A 13,114-nucleotide genomic window follows, 5' to 3' on the forward strand; every position below is an offset into this window, starting at 1 on the left:
ACCTCTGGGATCCCCAGCATAAGAAGCATATGGGCCTGCTGGACTGAGTCCAGAGAATGGCCATGAAGATAATAAGGGGGCTGGAGCACTTCTCCCATGAGGCAAAACTGAGAGAGCTGGCATTGCTCTGACCAGAGAAGTGAAGGCTTACAGCACCTTCTGGTACCTAAAGGGGACTTCCAAGAGAACTGGAGAGGGGCTTTTTACAAGGGCATGTAGTGACAGAACAAGGGGAAATGCCTTTAGACTTTAAGACAGCAGGTTTAGATTAGCTATAAGGAAGAAATTCTTTACTGTGAGGGTAATGAGTGACTGGAAGAGGTTGTCCAGAGAAACTGTGGATGGCCCATCCCTGGCAGTGCTCAAGGCCAAGTTGGATGGGACTCTGAGCAACCTGTGTAAGGTGTCACTACCCATGGCATGGGATTAGGACTAGATGATCTTTAAGGTTCCTACAAATCATTCTAGGAATCTATAAGATGACGTTTTTAAAAAAAATATATTATTTTAAAGCATGCCAGAATGTCTTCTTATAGTAATGTGCACTTTTTCTAAAATTATTTTAGAGTGAAATTTGAGAGAAGGAAGAAAGGTGAATTCCCTCTCTGAGGAAGGTATGTATAGTCATATCACTGGTCAGATATATAAACACCAGCAGTTTTCAGGCAAATCTATCAATTGGCCACTAGTATAGTTTTGTGCTTGAACAATTTGACACAGTAAAAAATCAAGTACCGTGACCTTCTTGTCATTTTTGCATTGAGGATAATTTCTGCAGAATATGACTGAAAAAATTCAGTGTACAAAAATGTAGAGTATAGGTATCTGATCTCATTTCATCATTATGGTACAAGTAGTGAATCGTATGAAGATTACACTTTGATTTTAATTTAAATGGATTTTACTGGTAAATTGGATTTTGTCATGCTTCATAAGAATATATTTCATAAAGCAACCAGAATTGCCTACCTTTACAAATTGATATGGATCAGAAGAGAAACTTCATTTCATGCAACCTTTGAAATACCCATACATAAATGTAAAATTTACTCTTGCAAGTCATCTGTGGCTCTAATGCATTAAAAATTATTTTTATCTAACCCGATGCAAAAGTTTGCCTTATATTTTGTTTTATCTTCATCTCCAACAACCAGCAGCACCTTAAACATAATCTCTGTGTATTTCCAAAAATATTAGTATTAATTTATTAATTCTAACCATTGTAAATATGCCTCAATTTCCTGTTTTATTCCTATGCCTCATTCAAGCTAATCTTTTTCAAAGTAATTGGAAATACTTCTTCACTCATGAGATATCAAGTGTGAATTTTTTACAAAACATAACTCTGTTTTTCTGGAAATTTGCTTCATTCTACACTTCCCATAGGATTCTGCATATGACTTTTTGCACGGCTTCACTCATGCCATAAAACTTATGTTATTTGGCATGCAATTAAACATTCTAAAATTATATAGTATTTTAATTACATATACATTAAACATAAATGCTTTATTGAAGAAGTATTAAACTTGGTATACACAGGTATCTAATGTTCCATATATACAACAGAAACCCCTAAAAACTAAAACCATTTTAGTTATTGTAGAACTCAACTGGTGAAAAATGTTTTCATGCTGTACTTAGAAAACAATACATAAAGAATTCATTATTTGCTTAAATTAGTAGTTTCTTATAACCTAGGTAGTATTATTTGTGTTTAAGTTCTCTATAATATTAATATATTTTAGTATATTTTATTCCTTTACATTATATTTAGTTACAGTGTATGAATATTTCATGGTATTAACAGTACATTACCATATCTACTTGTAAATCATCTGCTGACAAAAAATATCATAATACTCCCACATGTATTAGTCTGAAACTAGATATCCCAAAAGTATCAAAATTATTCTTCAAAATGCCTAAACTGCAGTGTTTTCAAGGTATACTTTAAAAAACCCCACAAACCCACAAAAATCAGCTATTACAGGTAGTTACTCCTATTGCTAAGAAAAAACCTTACTCAAAATAATTTGATATACTAAAATGATTATCTTTTACGCATTAAATGATGTATCTTAAAATGTATCTATAGTGCCAGCTAGTCTCTAAATATCCTGTCCTGTAATATGGCATAATAAGGGTATCTGCAAGCAGCAGTCAGAAGCTGATGAAAGCAAAGGTCTGTTCCATGCAGAGGTCAGATCTCACTCTTGTCAAAGATCACAAGCAGAGCCAGGGTAGAGTTTGGGGTCAGTTCTGGATTTGGTGATCCACAAAACTTTCAAGTCCAGGAGGACTGGGTAGAGGTAATTCTAAAAGCTATGTGTGTCTGGGTGATTTTACCTACACATTTTTCCATATGTTTTTTTCCATAACAGCTAGCCATACTCTAATGCAAAGTTGCTTTTTCTCTTCCACCTCACTAGATGACCAAAGCAATTTAGAAAGATCAAATTGTACAAACAGTCAAACATATAATAAATTTTTGCTCGTAAACTTAAGGTGCATTTTCCTGATACCAAGCCCTTCCTGCACTAGTAATGGTCTTGTAGCATTTCTCTGGAGTAAAGGCACTGTATCTTAAGTGAAGAAATTTTTATAAATATCTGTTAGTTTTGTCTTATTATTATTATATCTGTTTCCAAGGGAATTAAAGTTAATATTTCCCTTCACTTAAAGAGAAAAAAGAAAATGCATTCTTCTTTCAGAGAACACATAGAGCTAAGTTGTAGTCAACAAAAATATTGAGTGCTGTTGCCTAGCAACCTTCATGTGAGGAAAATTATATTCCTGAGCACAATTTACACTGTAATAGATGATTGTAGGATACCTATAAAATGTTTAAAGATATAATATTGCTTCTGTAAAATGAACACTGCATTTTTTAATGTAGAGGCTGTCAATTTTAAATCTTACTAGGAGTATTGTTTGGTCACCAAAAAGAAAAAAAAAAGACAAGACATGTAAATACAAATTAATGTGGAAAAAAATGTAAAGAATCACATCATTAGCCACTAGGGAAAGAACACTCAAGTCCATAATCCGCACTGAGATCTTACTCCAAAACCTATGCCATGGTGTTTGGAATTTTTTTTTTAAATGATAAATGTTGCTATCTTAAAGAAAGAGATTATTTTGTTAAAGTATAAGAAGTGCATCACAGTGTGGCAAGAAGCTCAGATGTATATTTTTCAGTAATATTAAGGCTACTTATTAGATGAATTTTCCATCCTACCCAGCTCCACGTATTCACAGGGTGGCTCCATTAGAATGTTAACTGTGCTCGCTCTGTGTGAGAGCTTGTTTCATCTTCTACTCCATTTCAGATAAAAATAATAAGGATAAAAATTGTCCATATTTTGAAGAATCTTGGTATAGAAAGTGGCACAAAAGTTGATCTTGTCCTCAAGTATAATCAACATATAGAGATTACCTAAGAAAATTCAACACTGTAATTAATGTCTATTCAACACAAAGTAACAATATTCAAGTAATGCTTCTTGAAAAAACAAAATCTGATTATAGACAGTGAGAATAAAGTACCAGAAAGCAAATTTCAGAGAATTAAAATTTAAGGGGCATGATCTCAGCTGTCTGACCAGCCTAGGACTGACCATTCTAGAACTGCCAGACCTGCCAAGAAGAACCTGAGCAGGATTCAATGGCTAACTCTTCCCCAAACAGTTAAGAATTTGGGGTAGTTATTTCTTTTCAGTCTTTAGGTTTCTCTACAAATTCCTGAAAAGTTTAGGGTCTTAGATGACACCTCACACAGGTGATAAGAGCAGGAGGAAACTTATGTTTTAATAGTATGTACAGATATTGCCTGTTTCTTAAATTTTGAAAATCCACCACAACCAGGAGTTAAATTCAGCTTTAGACACAGCTGGAGGTCTATTCCATCTCACTGAATTTTTTCTGTACTGAAAAGCAAAAAGGTAAATTTATGCAGATACTATAAGATATATAGAAGATATGTAGATTTAAATTTTTTAATTATTTATTTGTTTTAATTTAGGTGGAAATTAGCTTTTGTTTTTAGATGGGATTTTTGAGTGGTCTTTTCTTTTTTAAGAAAGAACAATAAACTAAATAGGTCATGTCACCAGATAGCAAAATCAGAGAAAGAAAAATATTCACTGCATCTCCCTGCTGTCTTTTGAGATAAGACATGCATAGGAAATTCTCTCAGTTTTCCAGTATACAACTTCAATTTCAAAAGCTTGCCCATCGTCAGGGAAGAGCTGTTCCCAATGACTGTAAATAACCCTTCCCTCTTGTCAGTTCTGCTGCTGCAGTAATACTGCCAGAAGATATCGGCCTCAAGGTATCTCTGCTACAGAACCAGTGAAATTTTTCACTGTGAATAATGTATTTTGGCAGATGCTTGATCTTATCTTTTAAAAGTAAAGCTGAAAGTAGACTTCCACAGAGTTCAGCCATTTCATCTTTTTGAAAAAGTTCCCTTTGACAAAGTAATAGATAGCTGGCTATCCTGTGTCTCTTTTTCTCTTACTGCATCAAGATATTAAGCTGTAGAACTGTGATGAGCATGCCATTCCTTTAAAAAAATCACAGAAAAATATTTCAAAATATCTATTAAAATAGGCTGTCTGCAAAGGTTACCACCTTATATTTCAGATCTCCGCTAGGTGTTCCATCAGGTTCTGCTCTTAAGAGCAGAATTTTGCAGCTTAAGAATCCTACTGGAGCTTGAATTTGAGAGCCAGACGTGAATAAATTTAGTATTCAGTAAGTACAAGACTGAATAATGGTCACTGGAATTTGAACACCTTCAACACACAATTTCATGATCTATCTATTAGTGAAAAGAGCATTCACAGAAAACCACATCCGAAGTAAAACAAAATAGTAAAAACTTAGACAGTACCCGTGAGAAAAAAAAAAAAAAGGAGATATTATCTGTATAAATGTGTAGGGGAACTGTATGTGGAAAGAATAATGAAAGACAGAGAAATGAAGAAACACAACCAAAGGTATTGGAGGGAGAAGAGATTAAAAGGAAAAATAGCTAGAGACCATTTAAATTGGAAAAAAAAGAAAGAATTTTCTTAAACATGGAAACAAAAATAGATACAGGAAACTAATATACTCTTAACAGAAAAAAAACAACAAAAAAAAAAACAAATGGAGACAACAAATCATTTATAATGAGACGTGTTTAGGAAATAGAAGGCAAAAGAAATTATGTTAATAAAAAAAAACAGTACAAAAAAGGTTAAATGAAATCCAGAGTAGTGAACTAATTTTTTTTTAAAAATATAGATTAGCAATAAGTTGAGGTTATTATTATAGTGTTTTTTTTTTTTTTTTTCTGCATGTGGGCACCTAAAATTCTCAATTATGTAGCTTACAAAGCCCATAGCTCTAAAAATAAGCACTTAAAAAAATCCTACTAATGCATGTCATTTATAGTTCTGAACTGTGTTTTTTAATTGGTCAAGTAATTGGAAAAGATTTGAGAAAATGGAGAAAGAAAACCCAATAATGCTTATGAGATCTATTTTGGATCTTTCAAATAAAATGAGGAAAATATATGTCTAATCTTTTTGTTTACATGCTTAAATTTTTAAAATATTTAGTTTAAGTGCAATCTTCTCTGTTTCTTATTTCTGCTTCTTTCTTCTGTAAATTATAGGGTGACATATTCTTTTTATAGTCATTATAACTTCTCACTGATACAGTCTCTAGAAGCAGATATTAATATTATTTAAGAGGACTCACATCTAGGTTAAATATCCAAAATTTAGGTGTCCAGATTTTAGCTGTGTTTGAATCAACTCTTTAGCCTCATGTTGCAGTAGGTGGATGTATAAGTAGGTATTTCCACAAAACCCAGTGAAGTTCACGTTAGTTATCATGGCGCTAGTCTTCCCAGTAACAGTGGCCCATGCTAGAGGCCATGACTTCCCAAAAATGTCTAAACATCTGCCTGCTGGTGGGAAGGAGGAAGGAAACTCCTGTTTTGTTTGGCTTTGCTTCATCTGTTAAACTGTCTTTATCGCAACCCACAAGTTTTCAGCTTTTCCCCTTCTGATCCTCCCCTCTATCCCGCTGGGGCAGAAGTGGGAGTGTCTGGGTGGTTGCATAGGTGCTGGCTGGGGTCATCCCACCACAATAAAAACCTGAATAGAGCTCTTTGCTTATGTAAAAGCACGTACACAAAGATGTATCAGCATTTCATATAATATTCTTTACTTTCAGGAGTCATACTGGACTTTCTACATACAAGCTATTTACTTATTCAGTTTTGAAACAGTTAATTCAAGAACTCCAAAGGCTTGGTGGATTTTCTGAAGGTTGGAATTTTCCCCTATTTCACTTTTTAGCATTGCTAGTTCATTTCTTCCTATTGAATATTTATCTTCCCAACCACTTTATGTGCTGAACAGCAAAAATCAAGTTACACAAAACACATCACATTTATTTTACGCGGTCCTAATGCTGTTATTGCATGATCTGATCACTGAAAACTGTGTATAGGCTGGACAAAAGCATAAGTCTCGTGGGCAGAAGGGAATGCCTAATTCAGCATTTATTTATATCAGCAAATGATTTCTTCTCCTACAAGCACTGAACACCTAACTTGATTATGAACCCAGCATGTGACAGCCAACATGATCTGTGAGTCAATAGGTGCAGCAGTACTTTCTGGATAGATTAAATCTTGAAGTGGAGTGGGCGGGGGGAGAAACTGTGAAGGGAAAGATAATTTAATGAAACTAAGAATCACAGTCACTGAAATACACTTAATTGAATATTTCTAATTGTTAAAGTATATGTGGGGCATAAAATTGCTAACACTGGAAAATTGAACTGACTTCTAGAAAGGTTAAGGTAAGAAATTTTGTTCTCAATTGCTGTAGTCAATTATTCTATTCATTGATGCAAATCAGCTAACTCTAGGCTTGCATTGACATAAATGAGAGCAAGTAGATTCAGTCATTCAGAGAATGACCTTTTTTTTAAAGGAAAACTTATTTTTGATTAATTTTTTAGTACAAACTTAAACCTAGAGAAAGTAACAATTTAATTTATATAGGAAAACTGAAGTGGATGAAAAAAGAAAATCTTATGCCATTTAGTCTACTTTGAATTTTCTTTTATATATTATAATTACATAATACACACATTAAATTTTAAATAAATTAAATCGATTACTTGGATATATAGTATATTTTATATGTTTATACATAGAAAGCCTCATGTACATATATATACATTTTTATACTTTTAATAAGCACAAATGTAAGGTATTTTTATTGGAAAAATAATTGATAAATAAATAAAAGCTATTATTCTCCTCAAACAAGGCATTACCCCGCTTTTTTTTTTGAAAAGGAGAAAAATCAAATAATTTAAAATCTATGTTTTTTAAATAAAACAGGTCACCAATGTACATTTTATGATAGAAAATTAGCTTAGTGGAAGTGTTTAAAACACTTAAGAATGTACCCATTTTACCAACTGCAAATAAATGAAATGTGTCCTTAATATTTAGCCCCCTTAGAGAAGCAATTTTTTCTTGAATTCAGATAAGAATGCTAAAATTTTAACCCTCATTCCTTCCTTTTTCCATTAAAAATTCTGGAGGGGAGGCATGGAAGATTTTTAAAACTATAGGAAGTTAAAAATTCAGTTCATTAAAATACAACAGTAGGGCATTTGCTGAGCATCCGAAGCATTTTTCCATACCAATGAGCCAAAGTAGAACTTGCATTGTGGAGCTAATCATTAAGAATTCTAATCATCTTAAATTCTTCACTCCATGGGTGCTGATCTGATGGGTCCATAATTCAGTACATAAGAATAGGACTACATTAGAATTTAAAAAGAACAGTCTTCATGGTCACAGAGGGCCAGTTTTAGGCCTTCATGAATAATACATAGACAGGGAACAACGAAAGAGATTTCACTCAGCATTCTAACCTGAACAATTATAGAAGAGTTTTGGAATAAAATTAGTTTCTTTGATTATATTCAGCTTTAAAGCTTTCACAATCAGCACAATCAGCACATGCTAAATTTACTACCAATGTATGAATAAGCTATAAGTACTGGATAACTTATTTTCACCAAATGACATTGGTTCCATACAATGTTGTATTACTTTAATTTAATTAAATTAACTAAAGATATATTTATTGTTATTATTATTATTATTATTATTATTATTATTATTATTGCCAGAAAATGAAACTGGTTATGCAAATTATTAGTTGTGCAAAACACTACTCTTGGCCCTGGAAACTGATTCTGTAGTACCTTGTTACTTCTCCTTGCCCCTTGAATTTCAATCAAACTTAAATTTTCCATGCTTGACCAGATTGAGAAAGTTGGGATTCTTAGAAGCATTATTCCACCAGTTCTCTCTATAAATGTACAGCTCTAAATTACATAAAATCCTATTGAGAATTTAGAAAAAGCAATTCTGGTTTCATCTAGAAAGGAAGAACAAGGAGAGTGAGAGCACAAAGAAACCCGCAGAGACAGCAGCATGTGAACAACTCATAAAATGTGGTCCTACCGTTTCAGGAAAGCCATTGCATTGGAAACTTCTGAAACCACTCTGATACCATGTCTATCCATCATCATTCACCTTTTAGAAGGGTCCATGAGATTATTATGAGGAAAATTATCAATGTATTCATTAATCCAAGTATTCTCTTTATTTTGGAACCTGATCAGAAAAAGTTTAAAACAACAATTTTAATCATGTTTTATCTCTTCTCCTAAAGCTGTTTTAGCTACTAAAATATATTAAAAATTTAGTAATCTATATTTTAACATGCAACAACATTTAAATGAAGTAATTCCTTTCATGAACGATTAAGGAATGAAAAAGGGAGAAAAAAAATAAAAAGGAAGAAACATAAAAGTGTCAATGTCAGTTCAAATGCCTAATAATTTTTTCTCTCCAAAGAAAGAAACCTATTTCCAAAGCTAATATGTGGCAATATATCTCTAAAACTTTCTAGCCAACAACAAATATCTCAGGAAAATCATGTTGGTACTGCGGCTTTCTTTTTGTCCTTTCTCTATCCATTCATAGTGCATACTTCCATTCTTCCATTTTCAGTGGAAAAGGTGCTTGCATTTCCATTTACTCTTTGATTTTGTTATACTTTTCAGGTCTGTGCATACCTCTGTAAAAAATCTCCTGTCACCAGTGAGAAATATGTCTGAGAGAGAGACCCAGCATTTTTTAAAGAAATAAGGGGTTTTTTTTAATATAGTTCATCACTATAATATTTTCTGTTAGTTTGCTTTCAAATCAACATGGCATTATATACATCATATGTTAAATGCATTATTCTATATTAAAATCCTACTTTACAAGGATAACACAATAAAAGTGATATTGAGTACCATTTTTGTCTTGAGATTGTCTGTACTTTTGATTTTAATTAAAATTGCCTCATTTTTTTCCTTTTATTTGTAGTACTTGTTCCATTCACCCTTTGGGCTGCTGGGGTTTTTTTGCCATTATACTGCACTCTTCATCTGCATGTCTCTAATCCAATCACTGTCTGAATTTTATTTCTTTTTGATATGAAACATTTTAGGAGCAAGCAAATGAGTTCAGGAAAGAAGAAAAGAATAGCTCATTGTTCACATCAAATAAGGTTGCTGGTAGCATCTTGAAATCCCTTTGGAACAAAATTGATAAAATAGAGAATGCAGTTTAGGAACACTTTCTAATTAAAAGTAATATAAAAATAGTTAGTTATGGAAGTCATAATGTGATTAGAAGTTTAGAATTTACAGGTACATTGTTTTTGTTCTAAAGAAAATTTATCTCTGGTAAATAAAGATGTGAATATAAAATGTACTAAATACCTCCTTGATTATCTCATTCAAAAGACAGGTAGCGTTAATCTGCTTTAGCTTCATCTCTTTGAGGGAAGGGAAGAGACTTCCATTCAAGAATTTAAAACTCTTTAAATTCACATCATTAATTAGCAGAACCATCCTAACTGTAGAATAGACTTGCCCTAAAAGACAGAATGATCAAGAACATTGAAAGTTGCACTGGGATTAATTTAAATAGAAGATTTCAGGGAATCTGCTGCTGAGAAGTACTTTACCAGCTCATGTCATTTTACTGACTACTTAGGAAAGGGCAGTCTCAGCACTATTAAAACAACTGTTCAGCAATGAAAAACACTTGCTTTGAGCAAAGATAGGTCATAGAAGAGCAATTGTTCAGAGAAATGTGCCTTTATGCATTAAGGATTATGGATAAAGTAAAGGGTGAACCAATTGAGAGCTAAATTCTTATTAACATTTTTATTTTAATATTTTTTACTGTTGATTTTTAATAGACAAAAAATAGCTTTGGTTTATTCAGGGCAAGAACAGTTCAAAGAAAACAACTACGTCATCATTGTAAGACAAGCATCTGAAAAAGGAGGAGTGAATCCTGGAAAAAAAATTCTAAATGGCAGTTTGTAAGTGTAATTGAAACAATTAAACATGTATATACCCAAGAGACAGTAAAGAGCACTGCCCTGAATACAGTAGCAAATAATCAATAATGACACTTCAAAGGAAAGGTTGAAAAATCAAAGGCTCTTTTTTATTCCCACTTGCTTTCCAGTAGCTTCTTATAGACAGCACAGAACGATTTCTGTATATCCAATACTCGTATTATTTATTTTCAAATTTTATACTGTTTTGTTAAGGAATCTATAAACCTGAAAGGATGTTGCTGAAACTTCCAATGTACTAGTTAAGACATACTTAAAAATGTATTTGCTATTTGGGATGCATGTACAAAACAGGGCTTTAATATTTTCTACATCCCTTCTCAAAATTCTGGGCCAATTGGGGACATGGAGGTAGGGAAAGACCTTTTTTCATACAAATGTATTTCCATATTTCTGATCAGTTATAGCCTTTTTTGCACTCCTGCTGCTAGTTCAGGCTAGCACTGCAGCACTGCCTTTCTCTCATTTCCCTCCCATGTGCTGCCATCCCAACCTGGTCCAACACGACCAGAGCAAGGTGGGAATGCAGTGTCCAGGGGCCACTTGCTCCTTAGACTCCCCTTGCTGGCAGAACTCCTGCCTCTCCTTTGGGCCAAGTACAGAAGCCAGTCTTGTAGGCAACACTTACTGGGGATGGCCAGTGAGGGCAAAGGAGGCTGTTCCATCTCAGAAGTACAGGAGACCATCATGGTGCTACAGAATCTCTTCCGCTGCCTGCTGTAGCCTCCTCCACAGGCAGAGAATCCAGAGGAAAAGGATGCTAATAAGAATACAGAAATCACAGTCCTCAGCCATAATCAAGCCAAATCCAAATTTTGATTTCTTCTTCAAAACAGTTAAAAGTACTGCAGTTCTTCTTTGTATTGTAATACAGTCTAATTTATTTTAAAACAAACAAAACTCTAAAACCGAATTTTGACTCATTATTTTCCATAAAGATTCATAGGCATGGATAAAATTAAAATCTGAGTAATAACTGTATTAGTATCCACAACTATTGAGTAAGTCCTATTTAACCATATGATAATTATTTATGAGTTTTCAGAGAGATTCCATACAAAAGGGACTGAGGTATTAATTTTAAGAATTAGAAATGAGGTTTTTTTCATTATTAGTCTAAAAATTGTGAAAAGAATACATGTATGTTAAGATTAGAAACTATGTAAAATGATAAAGCTGTGAGACAATTCACATGCACTGAAGTAAAAAAGCCTGTCATTTTTAGCAGGTAAGAGCCATCAAAGTATTCCATCCTCCAACTAAATCATCATCAGAAATGTGACCAAAATGAAAGCAAAGAATAATCTTTGCAGTTAGTAATAAAGGTTTTTAACTTTCTTATTAATTTATGTCTCTGTCCAAAATTATGCAGAATAGAAACAGGGAAAATAGAATAGAATAGAAACTGTGAACAAAGGATGTGACTGTCTTGGTTCAGGCCAGACAGAAGTGACTTGATTCTGTTAATTTTTGCAGTATCCAGGAGAAGGCATAGCCAGGACTCAGAGGTTATTCCATACCACCTCATGTCATTTGCTGGGGATGGGAGGGGGGCAAGGAAGGGAGGGATGTCTTCCAGGGAGAAGGAGTTCATTCTGGTTGAGGTAGCATGGATGAGGTCGGGTTTGGTCAGGGTCTGTGGTGAGCATTTTGTATGTGAAACTAAAAGAGCAGGTGTATCAAAGACCACTTCCTGCATTCCTATTACTCTAACTCAGCTGAATTTTTAATTTACAAGAACATGACTGACTTTCATCCTAATTACATTCTCATTCCAATGCAGAAGTTGGACAAGAGGAATACATAAAAGATATAGCAGTGCAGTTAAGTCCTTCACCTGAGTAAATAGTTAAACACCTGATTATGTAAGGAAGCCCAATTAACATCAGTAGAGCTAACCAGCTGCTTTAAGTTAATGCATGTTTACCAACTTTGCTGGACTATGACCTTAAAAAAGTAATTTTTATGCTCACATCTTTTTTTACACACAGACAAATGATAAATCTTGTGAGTTAAACTATAAATCTTGTGATTCAAAATGCTTTTCTTGAAATTTTATGAGCATCAAGAACAAGGTGGTGTCATCCATCACAGAGATAGTGTCCCTAACAAAGTTATTTTTTAATGCTTTAAGACTTGATGTTGTAAGGAATGTAAGGAGTGTCACAGGCCTAACAACCTCTCAGAAGAATTCATGATAAGACACAATAAGTTTCCTACTGAAGTTGATATCATCAGACTATCCAACACAGTTCCAGCGAAGCTATGAAGCCATGTAGTTATACCACAAATAAGAAATGGATCGTGAAGCTCTTTCACATCCCAAACATAATAATTCTGTCAATGTATTCTGGAATACTTAATTTCAGGTGTAAATTAATTTTTTTTTTTTTATGCTAACAATGAGTACTTACTTTTTGACTCGGGACAGTTTACTATATGCCTAATATCTAATTTGCATTGTAGAATAAAACTGGACTACTTCTCAAAGTAGCAATGTAGGTAAGAACCTTTTATAATGCACAACAGTTTGCACATTTAATAAAATCTGATATCTGAAAATCATTAGGAATGTCATTCAAACATTGCGTTTCTAT

At 33.4% G+C, this 13,114-nt stretch overlaps 1 long non-coding RNA gene across 1 annotated transcript; it reads left to right on the top strand.

The window, feature by feature from the left end:
• The first annotated feature begins 567 nt into the window (after window positions 1-567).
• On the top strand, window positions 568-9,396 carry LOC128787688 (uncharacterized). The gene is made up of 3 exons (XR_008430795.1): window positions 568-614; window positions 6,232-6,326; window positions 9,160-9,396. It is a non-coding gene; the product is annotated as an uncharacterized LOC128787688 (long non-coding RNA).
• The last annotated feature ends 3,718 nt before the right edge of the window (window positions 9,397-13,114 follow it).

This window comes from Vidua chalybeata, chromosome 5, assembly GCF_026979565.1.
Source record: "Vidua chalybeata isolate OUT-0048 chromosome 5, bVidCha1 merged haplotype, whole genome shotgun sequence".
Classification (NCBI taxonomy): Eukaryota; Metazoa; Chordata; class Aves; order Passeriformes; family Viduidae; genus Vidua; species Vidua chalybeata.